The following is a 6,783-nucleotide window of genomic DNA, read 5'->3' as shown; positions in this document are numbered from 1 at the left end:
CCCCCCCCCGCCGTGACGCTTGTGAGGATAAGCGGATCGGAAAGTGGACGGATGGATGGAAGTATTCTAGAAGAGCAACGCAGTTTGGTAGCTAGTAACTTTAATTTATGAGACCAAAAAAAAAAAGACTTGACCTGAACTGAACGGAATTAATTGCTTTGTTTAATTTTTCCGAATGTGGAAGTCAAACACTGAGCGTGTTAAACATTCGTTTTTCTGATGTGGAAGCAAAAGCCTTCCGTCCAAACAGCTTGATGTCTCTCTTTTTCGATTCTTTCCAATATAGTAATCGGATCAAAAATAGCGAGCAAAGCCACAAGATGAAGTAAAATCACACACAGAAAATTTGAATTCAAATACAGAGCGTTGAAACAAAAGCATATCGATCCCAGCAGGGAGGCACGGAAGCATCTCACATCTCAACAGCCTGGCAGGTGCCACTTTTGTCATTAGCTCAAGGTCGTGGCTACCCACGATGCCTTGAGCAACAAGCGCACCGGCAAGTGTGACCTGCAGGGAGAATTTCTTGTTGTTGTTGTTTGTGTCAACACTTGAAAAACCAACCCAAAAAACCCCCACACATGCACAGAGTGTACGTATTTGACATTCCCAGCTGGCTAATTCCTTCCTCGTGCTTGCATGCATGCATGCAGACACACACACACACACACACACACACACACACACAAACACACACACACACACACACACACACACACACACACACACACACACACACGCGCGCGCACACATCAGCTGGGGATTCTTCTCAAGTGACAAAACAGACAAAAAGCCTCAGAGGCAAAGTCGGTGACGGTGGCGGGCAGCAGATGACAGCGGCGTTTTCCGCTCACCGCCTCTTTTTCTGACAGGAGAACTCTCACAAGACATACAAGCATACGTGCACGCTTCATCCTCTGTGCTTAATAAATAATCATGATTAAAATCATGTTTATTAAGTCTGAACAATTCGCCGATATGAACTCTTTTACGAACGTTTTAAAAGAGGAAAAAAAAATCTATTTTATATTCAGAATACAAAAACACAAACACACTGAAATATCTTCTATTGTCACAGTTGTGTCGTTTCCAGCGACAAGTGCGGGACGGCACAAAAGTAATCGAAAGACTGACAGATGAACTTTTTTTTTTTCTGTCAGTGACCTCATCTTGACTCTTACGCAGCACTGTGTCAAACACTCACACACACACACACACACACACACACACACACACACACACACACACACACACACACACACACACACACACACACACACACACAGTGAGGTGGCAGTCTGTTGGTGCTGATTGGCGGCATGTGCTTTCCCCTCCATGCTAATCTGGCCCAGAAATGAGCCTGGCCCAAGGAAGTGTGATTGCGGTGCTTAACGCCCTCCCCCGCAAGAAGCAACAATGACTCAATGGCTTAGGAGGACGCTGCAACGGCGTTCTTGCGTACTTTCTTACATGCCGGCGGCGTCACAACAACAAAACGAATGAAGTGCGGAGGAAGAAGAAGAAGAAGAAGAAGAGATGGAGGAGGCGGTGGCAGCAACAGTGGGCGCGTGTGCAACGCTGGACCACACCCAGAGCATGGTGACTCATCTACCCACCGCCACATCAGCCGGCCCTCTCCCACTGCCGTCCGGTGAAGGAGAGCAAGACAAAGATGGAGAGCAACAAAGCTACTCTTGACAAAATCTAGGCGCCGCTAAATAATCGTTATGAAGGGCCCTCCTGGTGGGTTGTGGGGTCGGTTTGCCTGATATAAAAAAAAAAGGCATCTTCACTGGGGTTCCCTCTGGCAGAAAGTCTTACCAGGTCACTCCAATTCCAGTGGGACACATTGATGTATAAAAAGCTTCACCCAACTACGGTACGATCATGCCAATTACAATACAAATGCGATTGACTCCATAGACGATACGATAAATACACTGCAGTAAGATTCAAGAGTCCAACTGCGACACGACACTATACAATACAATTGACACCAATGATGATCAAATACATTCAAACCTTTCCATGTGAACTTTGTGTGACCTTCTCTAAGCTTTTGAATGCACCTGTCCAACTGTTAAATGCTTCAGTACTTTTTGCGCAAGTTGCTGTTCTCTAACGAGGAGCTTTAGGGCAAAATTCACAACTGGCGCTTGAGTTTTGAATTGACCAATAAATGTCCCGGTTCACTTCGAGCTGGTGTTAAAACAGTCGCCCTCATCATGCTGTTCACATTTTGACATCATGAGACCAAGAAGACACCTAACAATGGATCAACGGTACCTTGCTATTGTTCATCCATCCATCCATCCATTTCTGACCCGCTTTATGCTCACAAGGCTCACAATGGACACGTGTGTGCATATACATATATGTGTGTGTGTGTGTGTGTGTGTGTGTGTGTGTGTGTGTGTGCGAGTGTGTGTTTATGCACACACATGTGCGGGAGGCATGACTCACCAGCTCCACAGATCCATAGTGCTTCCTACTGAAGTCTCCACGCCGGCAGCCCAGGTCCTCCGAGGCCGAGCTGCAACAGAAACACACGCTGGGTAAACATCAAATCTCTTGGTACAAACACAGACAGCAATTCCTTAATGCGTCTTTAAACAGGGAAAAAAAAAAAAAAAAAAGCACAGGCACCTAAATCCCGAGATAAAACAAGTCTACGACAGGAAAAAAAAAAAAAAATGTCATGAAGGAAATGTCATGACAGTGCAGTTCACAGCGCAACGCACTTTCGCACAATGTATACAATGCAAACAGTGCTTTATGTCATTGTTGTGTATTAGTTTTGCATTTTTTTATGTATGGATAATATATAAAAATAAAGAAAAATAAGAATGTTCACTGCATATACTGTATTTATATTTCATATTGCTGTATTGTTATTGATAAGTCACGTTAATAGGCTATGATTGAAGTCGGCTGGGGGCACACACACAGCGGCGTGGACCTCCCTCTCCCAGATCCGCCAGTCTGCGCTCATTTAAGAATATGCTGTTCATGAAAACAGAGCCCTTCGTGTGAAAAGAAAAATCGCTTCAAGGTGTATAATTACTGCGACGTTGATGCTCGTTTTGTTTAGCGGCATTTTGCTATGCTTACATTAAGCAAGCGAACTTTTGTGAGACAAAATGGGTATGGCTGCAGGTCATGATTATAGTTATATATATATTATATATTAATTTATAACAGGTTTGTTAGTTGTTTTCGTAAATACTTTGTTTAGTTTAGTTTTATGATTAGTTTTAGTTTTTAAATTAATGGAGAATTTGTCAAGTGGGAGATAAAAAAATATATAAATAAAAATTACTGACCACTGGGTAATAAAGTACAATTTTCAAACAATTCCGATTTTCTTTTGCTGTAGCTCTCAGCAATACTGAAAAAAAGACATTGTAACATCAACCCTGTAAGCTCTTGTATGACAAGAATTGACAAAGATGGAAACAAAGGCTATTGCCCTCTCGAATTATTGTTTTCGTTTTCTAAAGCTAAGACGCAGTTTCAGTGAGTTTTCTTTACAGGGTACATGAAAGCGTTAAAAGCATTTAATTTGTTCTTTTTTTTTTTTTTAATTTTAGTTTCAGTTATTTTCTTCGTTTTCATAAACTATCACAACCTTGCCTGCAGGTGGGCGGTTACGTTGCCGCTAATTTTCAATGCGTGAATGGAAGCGATGACAATCGTTTCGCCATTCTGAAGCGGATGGGTGGGGGGCGCGGGGTCCCCTCCCACCCTGCTCTGGTTCCTCCTGGAGATGGAGGCGTTTCCATCTAATGCACGCTTGGAGCCTTTTCAAGCAAGCGCATCCAGCCATCAGCCTTCCGCTCACATTCAGTGGGCGCGTCGGACCCAGCTACGCCTCGAGCTAACCTTTCACCGGAGCTCCCACTCCATCTCCTTTTTCGACAGACATGATGAAATGACACCGGGCAGCCTCACTAATGAAAAAGACCGTGAACGTCTGCCATTGCAGTAGTCGATTGTAGCCTCTTTCCCACAAAGATACGGTGAATCATTAGCGCTCCTGCGCTATGTCGCAGAGAAAATCTATGATTTTCCTGTGAGTTGTGAACTCCGTTCGTATTGCGTTGCTCCTCTGCATGCGTTAAAAGTAGCAAGATTTACAATTAGCATCACGTCAATGGCCAATTTCCAATAGCCAGTGTATGGCGTTTCCAATTACATGTTAGCATGAAGCTAGTGCACTTTAGTTCGACTAAATGACACGTCCGGTTAAACATTTTGCTGTTTAAATAGACCAAGTTCCATTTTCTTTTGTTTTATGTGTCGATATTTCAGTGAATTTCAACTGCAAGTGACGAATGAAAAGCTTATAGCAATCGCGCTCGGCCTCTTATTTGCGAAACTATGTGCGCAAGAGAGTGTTCTCTGTTGACTTAAAGTCAAGTTATACAACAGTCTCGCACCTCTTGGCAGCGAGACAGTCAGAGAAGACGCGAATGAATGCTTTTAAAAGTGTTTTGATGAAGAGCGGAATGCTAATTTATGCTAAACCCTCTGTGGCGTTTCGCTTCCATATTAGCAGACTTTGCTTTGGTGAAATGAAATGTTCGTTTAAACAGTCCGTCATGCCAGCGAGTCTTCTTTTTGTTCCCACGGTATTGTTATATGTTAGCCACCTATTTGAGTGTGAGAGTGATAATAGATGCTAATGAATACTTTGGGGGTGGGGGGGGGGGTATGTTTCAAAACGTTTAAATGTGTTTAACCCGTTCTGGACAGCGTTTACTACAGTGGACAGATTATCATGGTATCAGGTTACAGGTTATCATTATTGGTCCATGAAAGGGTTAAAGCATGTCCAAAAGTACATCAAAAATGTTTTTATGTGGTTTCTCTCGAGTGCAGATTTTCATTTAATGCAGGTGGGCCTGGAACGTATCTCTCATGACAAACAGGTTCACTGTACTAGGGAAAAAACTTCCACCAATGCCATTGGGTAAAAGTTGGGAAATTCAAATCGTCCGCAACGCACATTCGCCCCCAAAAGCCGTCACATCTTTCCTGGAACGCTTTTAGCAATGCACTTTGGTTTCACGTTTATGAAGGCGGCACTGCTGACGCCATTGCAACTCTGTCGCTCACCAAAACAGCAGCACATTATTGATATGTGCATACCTACGAAGGCTTCTGTGTTTGTTTAAACATTTTATTATACTTCCAGAAGTCCGACTTGAATCAAGTTCCACATTGTGCCGAGAATGCGATATCAACTATCTACTAGTACAGGCTTTGCCCACCGGTAAGATAACTAGTGTTTTACTCGTAATCTTTTTACACTACTCACGGTTGTTAGTAGTGCACGCTAGGAGGACTATTATTGGAAATCATGTTGGCACAACTAGTACTGTCCAGGTTACTAGTGCATGCCACATGCTTACTAATGCAGCGCAATCGTTCATTTTAATTGCATGGGTTACTACAGGCCAAAAGTGGTACGCATAGTCAAAAAGAACATTACCAGTATGACACATTTGTTCGACGCGAGCACCGCGTGTCAAAACAGCTTTCCAACACATGGATGCGGGCAAAAACAATCGTCAAAAGGGCACATACTAGCTTCATATTCCTCCGCGTAAAAGGTGCGCCCGAGACTTAAGCCCAACAACCTCCAGCAGCACATCGCCGATTCCAATGAACTTTAATGAGTGTAACGCACACCTCGCGTGCAGGTGTTGGAAGAGCACCGAGGAAGAAGAGGAGGGGGAGGAGAAGGAGGCGCATGCATGCAACAGATGCAAGGTGCAAACAACAAACAACAGCGGGGACGGGGGGTGGGGGGGGGGACAAAAGCATGCACAATTTATAAACCCTGTGGCTTTTTACCGCTGATTGAAAGTCAACAGTTTACTGGACGCTGGATCCACGCTGTTCATGTCTAGTCCAAGAAATTGGTGGAAAAGGAAAAAAGAAACACACCCCCCTACCCGCAACCCCCTACTCCTCCATGCATACGACCTCCTCCTCTCCTCCTCTTCTTCTTCTAGTTCTCCCGGCGTCCAGCTAAGCGAGCAGCATCCTCATCCCTTATCATCTTCGCACACTGCAGCTCCGACACCAGTGGATCAAAAAAACAAAACAAAACAAGAAAAAAAAAACAAAAAAAAAAACAAGACTACCCAAATTGGTGGCTCGCACCGCCGGAGGAGTGTGTGTTTAGTGCCGCATGCCCCCCTTCGCTCCTGTGACGTCACCGTCAACCACGCCAGGCTTTTTCTCTTTGCACTTAACACTCGCCGGGAGCCCAAAGTGATGTCAGGATGCTGGATAACGCAATCACATCCCGGCATCCGGAACACGCAGCGGAGCAGAGTGACTAGGCAGTGGAATAAATAACAACAAGGACGACAATAATAAAAAAAACATAATCATAATAATCATAATAAAAACCATTTTTTAATGGGGGAGGGATTACTAAATATATTCCAGAATTTGAATGAGTTATTCAGTTGAAATTCCCCCACTCACTCACTCACTATGCATCCTTAAACCCATCCGAACTACAAAAATGGACTCACTCATTCACTCCCTCACTGTCACTCACTGTTTCCTGAATTAATCCTTTCAGGGACAGCGGCCACTACAGTGGACAGCCGATCATGATATCAGGTTACAGGTTATAATTATTGGGGAATGAAAGGATTAAATCCATCGGTCCGAAAAAATATTCGCTCATTCGTTAACTCTCTCACTGCCCCACTGTCAGTCACTCATTCAACGAGTCATTCACTCACTCTCTGCACATTTTTG

General features: G+C 43.9%; 1 long non-coding RNA gene across 1 annotated transcript in view; it reads right to left on the bottom strand.

The window, feature by feature from the left end:
• The window catches only part of LOC109517181 (uncharacterized), an 8,398-nt gene extending 2,195 nt beyond the window's left edge, over positions 1-6,203 (bottom strand). The window contains exons 1-2 of the long non-coding RNA XR_002168499.1: positions 5,860-6,203; positions 2,464-2,533 (exon numbers count right to left, since the gene is read on the bottom strand). This is a non-coding gene — a long non-coding RNA (uncharacterized LOC109517181). The remainder of the gene's footprint in view (positions 1-2,463; positions 2,534-5,859) is intronic.
• Between the last annotated feature and the right edge of the window lie 580 nt (positions 6,204-6,783).

The sequence above is a fragment of the Hippocampus comes genome, unplaced genomic scaffold (assembly GCF_001891065.2).
Source record: "Hippocampus comes isolate QL1 unplaced genomic scaffold, H_comes_QL1_v1.1 scaffold260, whole genome shotgun sequence".
Taxonomy (NCBI): Eukaryota; Metazoa; Chordata; class Actinopteri; order Syngnathiformes; family Syngnathidae; genus Hippocampus; species Hippocampus comes.
Note: the sequence above shows the minus strand (reverse complement) of the source record. Positions and strands in the feature narration are given on the sequence as shown.